This window comes from Semicossyphus pulcher, unplaced genomic scaffold (genome assembly GCF_022749685.1).
Source record: "Semicossyphus pulcher isolate SPU_LCO1_2020_fin unplaced genomic scaffold, fSemPul1.0.p SCAF_3, whole genome shotgun sequence".
NCBI classification, from domain to species: Eukaryota; Metazoa; Chordata; class Actinopteri; order Labriformes; family Labridae; genus Semicossyphus; species Semicossyphus pulcher.
Genome location: NW_027211704.1, coordinates 8,235,696 through 8,250,597, shown reverse-complemented (window position 1 = coordinate 8,250,597; position 14,902 = coordinate 8,235,696). Strand labels below are relative to the sequence as shown.

The 14,902-nt window shown below is 43.6% G+C and overlaps 1 protein-coding gene across 2 annotated transcripts in view; it reads right to left on the bottom strand.

The window, feature by feature from the left end:
• flnbl (filamin B, like) overlaps positions 1-14,902 on the bottom strand; it is a 64,645-nt gene that overhangs the window by 37,882 nt on the left and 11,861 nt on the right. The gene's annotated exons all lie outside the window — the stretch shown is intronic.

Sequence of the window (14,902 nt, the reverse complement as noted above, 5' to 3'; positions counted from 1 at the left end):
TCTCTCACATATTAACTTATTCATTAAAGGGAAACTCAAAAACTACTCATAATTCCTTTTTTCTCTCTTACAGGGCAAAGGCTTAGTTTCAGAGTTTGTAGAGACACGGGGCTGGGGTGAAATATGTAAAGGACACAGGTCAGTCAGAGACTGAGATAAAGAAAGGCTCCTTATAATCAGCCATTCTAGAATAAAACACGTTTCAATTAAAGTTAAAAAACACAAATAAATAGGGACATATACAGAAACAAAATATAAGCATACTAGAGCATGATTACGTGTTATATATGCACTTTATAAAGGCCACTAAAAGAGTATAAAATTGGTCTGATCCAAACTGATCTGTATCGGCTTCGTATACTACGAAGCAGGATTTGCGGTTATCGAGGTAACTTCAGGGTTAACTCCGAGTTCTCAGTACTACGAAGCTGCTTCACTAATCACCGGGGGAGATCACCATGGTAACTTATACTGAACACCTTCAAATCATCTCAAACTGGTTTCTTGAGTTCTCAATCCTATAGAGCACCTTTGGGATGTGGTGGAACGACAAATCTGCAGCAACCGCGCGGTGCTATCATGTCAGTATGGACCAAACTATCTGAGGAATGTTTCCAGCACCTTGTTGACTCTATGCCACGAAGAATTAAGGCAGTTCTGACGGCAAAAAGGGGGTCCAACCAGGTACTAGCAAGGTGTACCTAATAAAGTGGCCAGTGAGTGTATGTGGCACCGTCTTAGTCACAGAAAACATTTGTCTCTGCTCGTCGTGTGACTGCTGCGAGCCGCCTGTCAGCGCCGTGTATCAGCGTGAAGCTGTGAGCTCCACCTGGTGAATCTGCAGCTCGGCCTCCCTGTCAGCGCCGCAGCTGTGGTCCAAACATGTTTCAGCAGCTCAGGTTTAGGTGGAGCTGTGGGAGAGATTGCTGCCTCACCCAGGGGTGACACCACACTGATAATAAGTGAGGATATTCGTCAACACACACAGAGGAGAGGTTGCGACATCCTGTTCCTACATTCCTAATCTCTCGCTCCCTCTCTTCCAGACTATTTGTGTTTCTGTTTCCTCCTCCGACCCTTTCACTCTCCACCTGTTTCTTTGCGCCTCACTTTTCTCTCTTCCTCTGGCTTTCTCTCTTTCCCATATCCCATCCCTCTTTTCTTTTGTCTTCTCCGGTTATCCTGCCACACCTGCGTGAGTGAGTGAGTGTGTGTGTGTGGGAGGGTGTGTGTGTGTGTCAGCACCAGCCGCCTCTCCCGCAAACATCCTGTCAGTGAGCAGATGTAGTCAGCGGCCTTTACCCTTCAGACACACACACAGCTCCACCCATGGCTGAGCTCACTGTTAAAGTAACTACATGGTTGTTTAGCATGATGACGTTATTCAAGTAGATATTTTAATCTCTAAAAAGGTTCTTTTGCACTTTTAAATACCTGTTTTATTCACCTTAAATTGTTGGTTTAACCAGATAATTGCAGGTTATTGTCTTTGTTTTATTAATTAAAGAGGTACAATAGCAAAGATCAGAGCAGTAGTCTCCAATCTCAGGGTCAGGACAGGCAGCCCAAGTAAGTTTGAGCAGTCACAAAAGGCCTTAAAGAATTTTAGTTTAAAGGTTAGGTGATTTATTGGCAGATTTAAGACCGAGTGGAATCTGTGTATTGTTTTCTTGGGCCTCTATTGAGTTGGGAGGAAAGGCCACGACGACCCAACAATCAAGGAAAAGATCGATAAACAAAGACGACAAAAAACAAGTTCAGTATTCAGATGAAGCGACCAGAATAAAATGTACATAATTAGCTCTCTTTAAAGGTGTTTTCAGACCAAAAGCAAGTAGAATGACGCGACTCCAACCCGCCAAGTCTGTGTTCAGCTCAAGCTGACGCTGTGTCGCGAAAGCTGTTCAGCGTTTAGATTTCCTGACGTCCTTCAATGCATCAGCTCTGGCCTCCGTTCAACAAGCTTCTCATGTTAAAGTAGTTTTCTTCTCCTCTTGAGGACAGACCTGACAAAGCTTCATGTTGACTTGTTACTAATCTGCTTCATGATGTTTTTATTTCAGCAAACTGAAGAGCCGTTAATTAAAGTCAGTCACAAGAAAATCTGTTTGTTTTTTGACTTCATACCGCTGAAGTAAGCCAGAGTGCAGCCTCTGTGGAGCTCACTATTTACAGTGAAACTGAGACTCGGCACAAACTGATGAACGGGCGCTCCTCCGGGGGATGGAATGAACAAAGAGATGACCGTTTTTTTTGCAAACAACACACCTTTACTTCGAGGTCTAAAAGCACACCTGCAATTACCACTTATCTCCACATGTGGCGCCGAAGAGAACAATTCTTTTGGAAAGCAACCAATGCAGCATAATAACTGTGTTCTGTGTACATGTGCTGATATTCAGCTTTTCCTGCTCTGTTAATCGCTTGTGGTTTGAAACCACTGCTGTAGTTTATTCACCCAGGTTTGAAACATGTTGTTAGTTTATCAGAAATATTCAAGCTCTAAATTTAAATGTCATTTTTTAACCTTAAAGTGTTGTTTCATTTTTAACAGTTCATCACACTGTGAACTTAGCACTGTGCGTCTGTGCGTGTGTCCTTGCCGACACAGTTTTGTGAGTAACGAGGCTATCTCCATGGTAGCCTATTGTTCAGATAAAGGACGAGAGTAAGTGAAACAAAAAGACAGACAGAGAGAGAGAGAGAGAGAGAGAGAGAGAGAGAGAGAGGAGGGGGGTCAGGAGAAGTTTAACACAGTGAGTAAAAACAATGATAGAGAGAGGTGTGTGTGTGTGTGTGTGTGTGTGTGTGTGTGTGTGTGTGTGTGCACGTTTGTGTTTAAAAAGCTCTAATAATCTGCCGCAGTGTTTCCTGCTGCTTAAAGTCTGCTCTGTCCTTCCTCCTCCTCCTTGTGTGACCGACCTGCAGGTCAGGGTCGCAAACCGAGCAGGCTTCTGCTTCTTTGGCCCCAAAAGTGACAAAACTCGAACAGGCAACATTGATGTTATGATCTGGGTATAGTCCGAAGAGCACATCCATAAATACTGAACTATCTGCCAACCCACACACACGTGGAAAGGTATGCTATCAATCATATCCTTCATGACCTACTTGACCCCGCCCCGCCCAAATAAACATCTTTACTTATTTCCTTCCAGCTCTCCAGTAAGAAGTCTGCATGAAGTCGGGGTGAGTCCATGTGTGAACACAGAAGGTGATAAACAGTCTGGAACATTCACACAGAGAGCGGGCGGGGTGATGATGTCATACACGTTGGGGGCGGAGTTTATCCGCTTCATACTCTCTCGCCTCATGTCACTGCATTATGTTTTCTACTGGCGTGTTTGTGTTGTGGAAACGTTATCGTACATGTTGTGGTGATATTTACCCAGAAAAAGTCACCATTACTGAAGACAACATTTTCCACACTTTTTGATTCCATGTGTTTTAAAATGATAGTCTCCGTTATTTTTACATCCGATTGTACCGAAAGGTACCGAAGCTTTAAATATAACAACAGATCTACAATCAGATTTTCAACCCGAAGCTGCCGCCAGCAAAAGAGAGAGAGCACCCGCGGTCGAGCGACAGTAAATAAAGCAGTGAAACGGAGAAATAAGACGTCGAACAACAAACTAACACGCCTACACCTCCGTACGACCCCGCAGGAAGGTACAGGGTTAAGTTTTTATAGGCTGCAGTCGACTGTGTCACACCTCCGCCCTCCGTCACACCTGCAGCTCTGATACAGCAACGACACAGCGGACTGTTGTCATTCACAGAACGACACATGAAGACGTTTTGTGAAGTCCCTTTCACGTCTCATGAAGATGCTGAGGGTCTGTTGCAGACAGAGGGCAGATTGCCAGGTGAGTACAAAACCAATATAACCCCCACACACCCCCATCTGCTAACCTAGACCAGTCAGAGGGCTCAATTTTCAGTGCTAACATGCTACAACCATTAGCGGCTCACATCAGAGGTCAGCCCGGACTCCCCCTCCCTCCCTCCCTCCCTCCCTCTCTAAACACCACAGTCACCTCCTCTTTCATTCAGAGATTTATCTCAACACAAATCCATTCACAAAAGGTTCCCGTTTAATTCAATGCCCCGGATCTGCGTCAGATAAACAGCGTTTGAGCCTCTCGGGCAGCGGCTATCGCTGCAGATACCTGCTGATTTGTTGGGCCGTTGCTATGGAGACGCAACAATACAGAGAGCAACACAGACGCTGATGGAGGAGGAGGGGGGCTGGGAGGGTTTAGGTTTGTATTAAGAGAGACAAAGAGGGAGCAGGAGGAGAAACGGAAAGTGAGGGAGAGATAAGGTAAGAGTGTGTGTGTGTGTAAAGAAAAGGTGAACCAGGTTGGAGCTAAATGCTTCTCTTATCAGCGGGGCACACCCTCTCCAGCACAGGAAGTTACATAATGACCGACAGCCGAGCACAGAAATACCTGCTCAGTGATCCAACAGTCTAAACACAGTCAAACTAATAATCTGATTAAAATTCCAGCTTATAAACAGTCCACTTCATACCTCATATGTGCAACTGGCTAACCTGTAAACCAACCAAAGGTTTGTTGCACATCGAGTGAAGAGAGAAGCAAAGAAAACAGCCGTGTTGTCTCGAATGTTTCCCATTACAAGAACGATGTCTCAGGACCAGGGGCGGACCGAGACTCTCAACCCCGAGCGTGCGGAGCTTTCTCGATGGGCTCTTACGATAGTTATTTTAAAATTCACAATAGCTGACTGATATTTCCTGCCCTATTGTACAAAAGGTCGTAGATCAGCGACAGATACGTAGGACACGCTCTGGAGAGTTGCAGCAAGAGTGCACACTGGAAACGTAAGCAGGCACACACAGTGACTGGAGCCGCTTTAACAATGGTCAAAAAACCAGCTAACACTCGGCTTTTTTGCTTAATGGGAAAGGTTACAATCAGCATCCAAACCCGGGTCAAATGACTCTGCAGTAGACCCGGGTAATTATCACCTCGGCTCCGATCGGCATTGATGGGAACACAAAACCCGTGCCAACACGCTAATCTCCGCCCCCTTTCCGTCACGATGCTATGCTCCGTCGGTAACTTCTGCGACTCCTTGTCATCTCAGCTACAAATTCCACCCGTCTCCGTCCAAGCAGCGCTTGAACATCGTTCGACATCTGTCGGCGCCGAGTTTGATAAACAGACTAAATGTGTAATAGATACAATAAAGACCTAACCACCGTAACATCTTCACTCTTTACTAACTGTCTCCTGCGTGTTTGTGACGTCAGATGGAGACGCAGCAGAAAAGAGACCGACAGGAGTATAACTTCACTGGCAATGGGAAAAGAGACAATCGGCATCTATAGGCGGGTCCTCCCAGGTCTAAAAAACCTGCGTCAACGCGCTGAATTTAGGTGGGAACGAGGTATCGGAGAGTGCAGAGAGAAAAGAAAAGAGATCAGGATGCTGCCAGAGACTAATTATTTATAATTATAATAATAATAATAAATATAATAATAACTAATAACTAGTTATTTTTGTGTGAGTGCGTCCTTGAGACATTTTTCTTTTTCATACACAAGAAATAAGCACGCCCATGTTTGTACTGTTGCTCAAACGTTGTTAAAATCTTGAAAGGAAAGAAGTCGTCTGAATCCGAACCCGGCCAGGTCAGATCAATCACCCGCAACCCAATGAAACGTTTCAGAACGTAGCAGAGAAAGTTGCAGCGGTGTGAACTGGTCAGGTTTTTTTCCAGCCAATCAGGAAACAGCACAGGCGGCTGTTTGTTCCATGAGTGGCGCAGTTCCACCGGAGCCTGCTGCTGCCTACTCTAAGAAATGAAGTCACATGTCGGCACTGTATTTATATTAGAGATGAACCAATCAAAACGAGTTTGACTCTGCTCATAAAAAGTAAAAATATCTCAAAAACAAAGAGAGTTTTTCATGTATCCACATTCAGAATTATTTTGGATCAACATGTTTTGTGGGGTTAATCCAAATCTGATGACCCGTACTTTCTCATCTCGAGCTGTAACCATTGCACGGACGTCTTTGTGGTCAGTCAGATCATGTTTGCTGTGCGTCAACATCTTTTCACCTCATGACGTCCGTTAAACACACGCAGGTCTGAAGCTGTGTTTCCCCTCTGATCTGTGCAACGTAAACAGACACAGTCACACCTTCCCTACAGGTGAGATATCTGGAACATTCTTTCTCTCAGGTAAACGCAGCTCACTCTCTCTCGTTTTATGTCTCGACAACCGCCGTCCCACTCTACAGCAGCTGTTTCTTCACACGATGACTGCATCACCACCTCGCAAACACACATGTTCAGCCCGATAACCTGCAATTTACTGCGGCACAGAACAGAACGGTCGAGGCCTGAGGCAGACCGTCACACTGACGTCAGCCAGGCGCCGTCCTGAAAAACATCTACCATCATCACACACCAGCGCTCTGTCATCAGTTAGTCATGTGTTGTTTAAATAAAACAGATAGTAACATGTCAAAATTGATTTATGAATGAATTTGACATGAAATAAGATGTGTGGCTAACTGTGCTTTCTAACCTTGCGTTCACGTACACAACCGTCTGCATCATAAACGTAATTGTTCACATGCTTGTCTATGCCCTACGCGTGTTACTGGAGGACACCTCTAGAGGGCACACCAGAGAGCTCAGGCCGTATGCAACTACCGTGTGTGCGGTATGCAAACAACAGACATGGCAACACTCGAGGAGGTTACTTTGATGTTAAAAAGAAAAGAAAAATTTGCTGGGAAAGCAAAACTGTGGCAGGAAAGCCCTTTAAAAGCAGGACAGGAGGTACCTGCAGTGGTAAACAGGATGTGGAACGACCGTGCGCGTGTGTGTGTGTGTGTGTACACACAGGGTTTGATCCATGGTGCACACATTCCTCGATGGTGAGCTCATAACCACGCCCACCAAGTCCCCCCATTTCACCACACACACTATTTATCACCCGCCTCCCCTCAAAGGTCCCAATGGATGGTGGCAATGGAACAAAAGCCACACACACACACACACACACACACACACACACACACACACACACACACACACACACACACACACACACACACACACACACACACACACACACACACACACACACACACACACACACACACACACACACACACACACACACACACACACACACACACACACACACATCAGTCTTCTCCCTATACTTTAAACATCATTCAGCAAACACTCAATTTAAACCCAACCATAAACACACACACACACCCTCAGCTACTAAAACATTTTCTCTCGCCACACCGAGGACAGAAACAAACACGCATCACTCGTCTGCGAGGCCGATCACATGACAACAGTCCAACAGTGAGGCCATCCTCATCATCAGGCCATCATCGCCGTCTAATCCGTGTGGTTTTAGGTGTGTTCACATCCGTCGTCTTCCCTTCTTAACTCTGTGTGCCCTGGCTTTGTGGAAACTCTCTGTATTACGTGATGACGTTTAACTCGACCTTATTTGAACTTTATAATCAAAAGTGAGATTATTTTATCTTCACAGGTTGTATGTAAAATCCTCATCCTAAACTTGTAACTAATTATGAGGGGAAAACGTTCATGATAAGGAGTTTGTAGTTTAAAAAGGCTTCATAATGGAGCTGTTGTTTGTGCTACAACTTGGCAATTTAGAACCAAAATGTTGCCCAAAATAAGCAGAATTATTCACATGCTTTTGTTTTAATACGCTACTGCTTGTGTACGTTTCCCTTTAGCACCAATAACAGGTCATATTTGAACTAGGGATAGACCGATTATCAGCGCCGATATTCGGCATTTTGACGCATATCGGCATCAGCCTTTTTTTTTTTATCTAACGGCTGATAAGAGATCAATTTAAAACTGGGTTATTTTGGCTCTGATGCAGCCGCGCCTCTCTGTCTGCAGTCACTACTCTGTCTCCAGCATTGAATCCCACCCACAGCACTGATTGGTTACACGCAGAGCCATGGCACGGGTAACAGCCAATCAGCAGTGAAAGCTGTGCATGCAGAGTGCTCACACACACGGCGGAGAGAAGAAAAAGTTCATTTCTTTGCAAATTTTATTTAATTTTGTTTTATTTACTTTATAAAACTTCAGGAAGTTATTTATTTATTTATTTAAATTTTCAGTTAACTTTATAAGAGATGCTGCTGACCCTGGGAACTCCCTGCACTTTTTGTTTGTTTGTTTAATAAACATATGCTTAAAGGCATTTAAACAAAGTAAAGTGTTGGAGTTTGTATTATTCAAAATTTTGACGCTAATATTTTCACTTTTACTGCAAATGAATATCGGCTCCAAATATCAGTTATTGGCCTCCTCGACTACTAATAATCGGTATCGGCCCTGAAAAAACCATATCAGTCTATCTCTAATTTGAACTGACAAATGCATTGTACGAACAAGCCATCTGGGAGCCCATCGGCTATCATCTGCACGGCAAACTTTTTGGGCATAGCCAGCGGTTAGAGATGAACGACTTCCAGCCAAGACTTCCTTTACCGTAAGCTGAACGTGCTGCAGATATCTGTTCATAGAGATTCATAAGAAGCTACATCATCGTCAGATGACTGCTGATGGGAGTTGGGATGCTCTTGCTCTCCACACGGACTGTTTTTCCTGCATGTACTAAAGCCTGCTGATACACGAATGATGAAACTACTGAGAGTCATTTTTAAGAGCATTGGGGAAAGACATTATCTGCCATCACTCTGAGCTGTACAAATTCACCACCCTTATGTTTGGGTGGAGGCAGAGATTTCGTCATCATTACTCAGTATGACTGAAGCTCAGTAGGAAAGTGTGTTTCTAATAAAGCGGGTGAACTGACCCTTCAGGTCTCCGGTGAGGCTTCAGTTGTTTTGAATTTACTGATCACTTAAAATCTCCTCTCAAGGTCAAACATTTGCCCCGTCTCCAGAGGAGTCGGCAGTCTTCCCCCATAGCATCATGTCGGCACTCCCAAACTGTGGCACCCACTGATGACATCAGCGCATGATGCATCGCTGTAATAACGGTGCAGCTTAATAAGAGTCACATGAGTCACGCAGCAGCGGCTCGGGGGGTGGGGGTGGGGGGGATCCCACCAAAAAAGAACCAGATTACAGACAGCGAGAAGGAGGCTTTGGATGTCTTTGATTTGGTTAATGAGGGGCGAACGAGACACAGATTCTATGTCATTCTGCCTCTCTCTCTTTAATCTGGTCATTGGTGGGACTCAAACAGCTGCAGGGATGAAGAGAGAGAGACGGAGATCAAAGAGGACGGAAAACTTGATCTCAAGTCATTCACAGGAATCAAAGGAGTTAACGAACCAAGACAGACTTCTTTTAAATGTCGAATGATGGAAAGCTTTAAGTGTCCTGTAAATCTTGTGATAAAGAGGTGAGTCAGGGTCAAACAGGAGGAGTCAGGAGTCTACACATTTGATTGTAAAGTCAGACGTTCAACGCTCAAGGGCCTTGTTACCTACCGACATTTTATCAAGTAGGAACAAATGTAGCTGCCGCAGACAAAACAGGACACAATAAAAGCATGTGGTACTTTCTTCAGGGCAACAACAGATAGTTAAGACCTTGTCTGGTTTGTGTTATTCACCAGCACAAGGAGCAGGTCGAGCTGTCCGCTAGTACCCTCTTGTTCAACAACTGGTGGCAGTAATGAGCTCAGTAACACAGCAGCTCACCAATGAAGACATAAGAAAGCTTTACAAATGTTTCAAGGGGAAGGAAATGCACCTCATACCTTTCTTAAACACACCCTGACTGTAAACATAACTTTTGTCTGATTACACAGCAACTCCAAAAGGCACCTTTGAACTGAAAAACCCGGCCTCACACAGAGCCACGTGAATGCGCCATATGAATGGGAACGTTATAAACAAAGCATGTATTAATTCATAAAAAACATTTCAACATATCTATTCTTTATTTGATTAGTAATATTAGTGATATTGATGTGTTGAGTCAAGATTCAACGCAACCTAGAAGTAAATTTTAGACATACCTACCCAAACCTTTGCTCAGTTTAGTTCATGTAACAGAAAAACAACACAAACAAAAAAGGTCCACTCATGAATGAACCTCCAGCTCAGTGAAAAAGCCAAACAAAGCCAGGAAACTCCTCTGGAAGAAAGAGCGATATATTAAATATTTACAAGCCAGTGTACTCAATCAAACTCTGAATCAGTACGACAGCCTGTGATTGTCTGCATGACAAATGACTTGACTGGTTTACTGGGCTCTCTCTGGAGGATTGATCCAGCCCAAACAGAACAAAAGATGCACAAACTCAAACCAGACTTCAGCTGCAGACTGCAGACTGAACGACACGAGCTCTGACACAAACTGGGACAAAGTCTCCTCCACTGTCAGCTGCTGTCTCTACAGAAAGTCTCCGTAATTTAGACTTTGGGAAGATCGTATTAAACATCAACTGTGTTTGGATATCTGACAACTGAATGTGTGATTTGTGGAAGAATGAGTAAGGTGTTGACATTTTGAAAAGTCTCTTTATAGAGAACAATAGGGGGCCTAACATTGAGCTTTGTGGCACACCACAAGTGAGTATTCCCAAGAGCAACAGGGTTGTGGTGGGGTTAAAAACAATAGGACCCTATTAGACATGTTAAACTTTACATCAAATCAGAGGCATGCTCTGGTCCACTCTGTCAAAGTAAGAAAATATACCAGAAAGATTAAACACCAAAAAGGTTTTAAAAACGTCATAATTATTAAACAAGTTTCCACTAGTGGAGCTTAAAGATGTTTGACACAAACAGCAGAAGAACCACAAAAGAGCTGAGTAACTAGTGAAGTGCTGCCTTGTCATTAACACACACACACACACACACACACACACACACACACACACACACACACACACACACACACACACACATCTGGCATTACGTCTGCATGCATAAACAGGACACACACTGACAAACACGCTGCAGCGTTTAGCCTCTGATGACCTCACCCTGCTTGGTTCCCAGGCTATGATGTCATCAGAGCCAGACCGGCCATGTGGTGAGGAAAAGGAGGCGAAAGGAGAGGAGGAAAGAAAAGAAAGAAAATCAGCAAAAGGATAAACAAAAACACACAAAGAAAAGCAGGATAAATGGCAGATTAGGCTGAAGTTTAAAGTCCACAAGACTGCATGCAAACTCAAAGGAAATACACAAAGAGCCACAGATTTAATCGATCCCGATATTTTCAATTATTCTGCAGTGTTTCGATTCAGACATTTGGTTTAGTCTGTGCCCAAGAAGTATTGATGGTTCAATACCGAGAAGCAGAGTAAAAAAGAAAAGAGAAGAAAGATAAAAACACTAAAGAGAAGAGGAAGAGTGGAAGAGAAGAGAGGACGACTTCGAACCACAGAAAGACGAGTTTGAGATGTTTGTATCCGAGCCAGGCTGCAGGAGGTTCACCACCGTGATTATCACCCAACAATCCTCAGCGAACCACCGCGACCACACACACACAAGCACACACAGATTAACACTGCAGTGTGTGTGTGTTTGGAAGGAGTGTGGTTTTATTTAAATATAGAGGTTGAGGTTTTGATTTGCATGTAAAAGAGAAAGAGAGAGAGCGATAACTGTTTATGTCATCTTCATCACCATCCTGATCATCATCATTAACCTGAGCAGTCACTGAGTCATGTCTGCTTCATCTCCAACCAGACAACAGAGGTGTGTGTGTGTGTGTGTGTGTGATTATGTACTCAACATCAAAGAAAATCCAGCGACTGAACACACAATGACTCGAGTGACATGATGACAACAATTCAGCTTCGCACAGACACGAATGTGTGCTGCAAAACAACGAGACGACTGGTCGAGACAAGAGAACAAAGAGAGGTGTGTGTCTGCCCTCTAACAAGCATGAGGCTGTAAAAAAAAAACTCCAACTCCATCCTGGAGCTGCACCTTGTCTGTTCTCCTTGCGTCTTTTAGATTTATCTTCAGCGCAAGCCTTTGCCTGAAGAGAGACGGCCTCGTGGGTAACGTAAACAGGAGTAGGTTTCTCCTGTGTGTGAGTTAAAGAAAAGTAGCAGGATGTACAGCACACCATTTTCCATGGGTTGTTAAGTTACAAGAATATCAGTTGTGAAAAGGCTTTTTTTCCCTCCCTATCCCAGCTGTCATTGGGCGGGGTTACACCTGGATGATCACCAGTCGATCACAGAGCGGACGCATAGAGGCAGACAACCTTTCCATCACACCTACGGGCAACTTTAGAGTCACCAATGAACCTAACGAGCATGTCTTTGGACTGTGGGAGGAAGCCCGAGTACCCGGAGGGAACCCACGCATGCACGGGGAGAACATGCAAACTCCACACAGAAAGGCCCCCTCTGAACCGGGATTCAAACCAGGAACCTTCGAGTTGTGAGGCCCCAGAAACCAGAATACAACAAAATCAGGTCCCACGACTACAGACTGCACTTTCATACAGAATCTGTAAATGGAGCGGAAATGAATTGGCCGATATTATCGTTACCGTGGGCCACAACATCATGATACTTTCTCTGCCCTGGAACTTTTTTCTAATGCCCTAAAATTCAAATATTTAAGTTATAAATTTAGCATCACAAACATGTGACTAATGGCTTGAAATAAAGATGACTAGGTCAGTAGGAAAATCTTTTTACTTGGAGGCACACAGCACTACAGAGATGTATGAAGTTTCAGTTTGGATTTTTCCCATTGTTAGTGGACCAAATAACACATTTTCCAATGAACCCTTCTTGTATTGAAAAATGTGTAAACATTGCAAAATCTGACTTCCTGTAATAAATCCTTTAACTGTTTCTTTAAGTGGATTTCGGTGAGATTTATGCACAAAGCTGCAACATTAAGACCCGAAACCAACAAAGGAGCTTTCACTGCAGGGTCGAGGTGTGTGTGTGTGTGTGTGTGTGTGTGTGTGTGTGTGTGTGTGTGTGTGTGTGTGTGTAAGTCTATATCCCTTGTACTCTCATGTTACCTTTTCTGCAGCCAAACAGAGGCTCTGTGTGTTGTGTCTCTCTCTCTCTCAGAAAGACACACTGCAGCCTTGAAGAGCATGATACGGCCTGAATGACACAAAACTTTGTCTCTGTGTGCTTTGAACGTCTATAAAGTTAAAATTAAAGGGACATAAGATAAGAGAGCCCTGAGACAAACATACGTTCTACATGTTTTCAGCAGGATGAGTTGTGATTCATCGGCGAGCAGAATGCCCGATGAGTGTCTGACCGGCCCTGATAAAGTATGTGTTGCACCTCCTGTGTTTTCAGCAGCACTTTAAATGCTCACACTGACCGCTCTTTTATGGTTTAGTCACACCTGAATGAGGCTTTTGGCGGAGTCACAACATGTCCTAGCTCAGTGTCGTTTATGGTTACTTTCAGGTCAAGTTATGCTCCTCAGAAATAGCACCAATTAGCATGTGAGTGATAAAGTACTTGTTCTGTTATCAACAGTGATTCCAGCTGACTAAACATGTAGGTGATAGTAGGTGTAAAGGGTGATGAGGCTGATGCATGCAGCCCTGGTCCCAAAGACATGTAACAAGACTTGTATATAGAAGCTCTGAATAGGCATCAAACTGAATTATCACCATAAAGGATAAAAAATGTTAGAAATTATCTGGTTTTTGGAGTCAAAAAGGAAGCAGGCGAAATACAAGTTCACTTTGACTTCAGCTGGAAACATCTGATCCTTGAGTTTCACGTGTGCCACTTAATTTTAAACTGTTTTTAGCTTCCCCAACAGGATAATTATTAAGTTTACCTGTGCATTCTGGGTAAATTTTTGGATAAAGGCGCCACCTATTCTCAGCTACAGCTCTTAATCTGATTCCTCTGACTGGCTTCTTCTCTACTGCAACAAGGCTCGTGGGTACGGCTGCAAGTTGAAGAAGAGAAAACCTACAGCACTGCTGAATCCTCTGGGACAGATGGTTTGATAATGACTTTTTTAAAATGTATTTTTTGTCCAGGATTCAGGAGCTGCAAGACAAGCTGTGGTTAACTTTAGCTAACTAGCTAACGACAATCTGGTTAATTGAAAAGTTAAAAATAACAGCGGCATGGAAAGCGACGGGAAATTGTTTCAGCAGCCAGCGCTTTTGAAAAACTCTGATAAATGTACGTCTTACCGGTGAAACATAAGACTCATGTAGCGCTATAAGTGTTTGTTTTGGTTTAGAAAAAGGAGCTTTGTAAAGCTTGGTACGGCCATGTCTGATTCCACAAACAAAATGCGAGTCCGACACAGCTCTGGGGGCTACAGGCCATTTTGGCTTGTCACATAATAACAAGGATATCTTAAAGAGAGATTGAATATGGAAAACAACATTGTGACAACACATTAAACTAGCACCCTCTTCCATTTCAAGAGGATGCTAGGAAAAGAATTAAACAGCTGCAAACCACTCTATAAAAAAGGTTTACAGCTTTCTAGTAGGTGATAATAATTTATTCAAATGCTTGCTGTCCCCAACAGGAAACTACTCTTTAAAGTCGAGGTGAAATGAAAAATGTCATTTTAATCCCTTTAGATCACATCCCCGGTAATATTGTGCATCTATTTGACAAAATAGGCCAAAAAAATACAGAAAATCCATTTCTTCGTATTCTTATATCAAAATCTGATCATTTTTTCTTCCGGTAAAACTAAATTTCACGCGTGCTTACGTAAGTCAGCACCAAACAATTTCAACCAATCAATCTGCAACATTTAGCCGCAGAGCACCAAGAACGCTCGGTCAGTTAGCTAGCTACTGCGCTGTGGAGAACGTCTATCTACGCCCACTTCTCAACGATCCAATCAAATCCCTCTAATGATATGTCCCGCCTGCACTTCCTGTTTC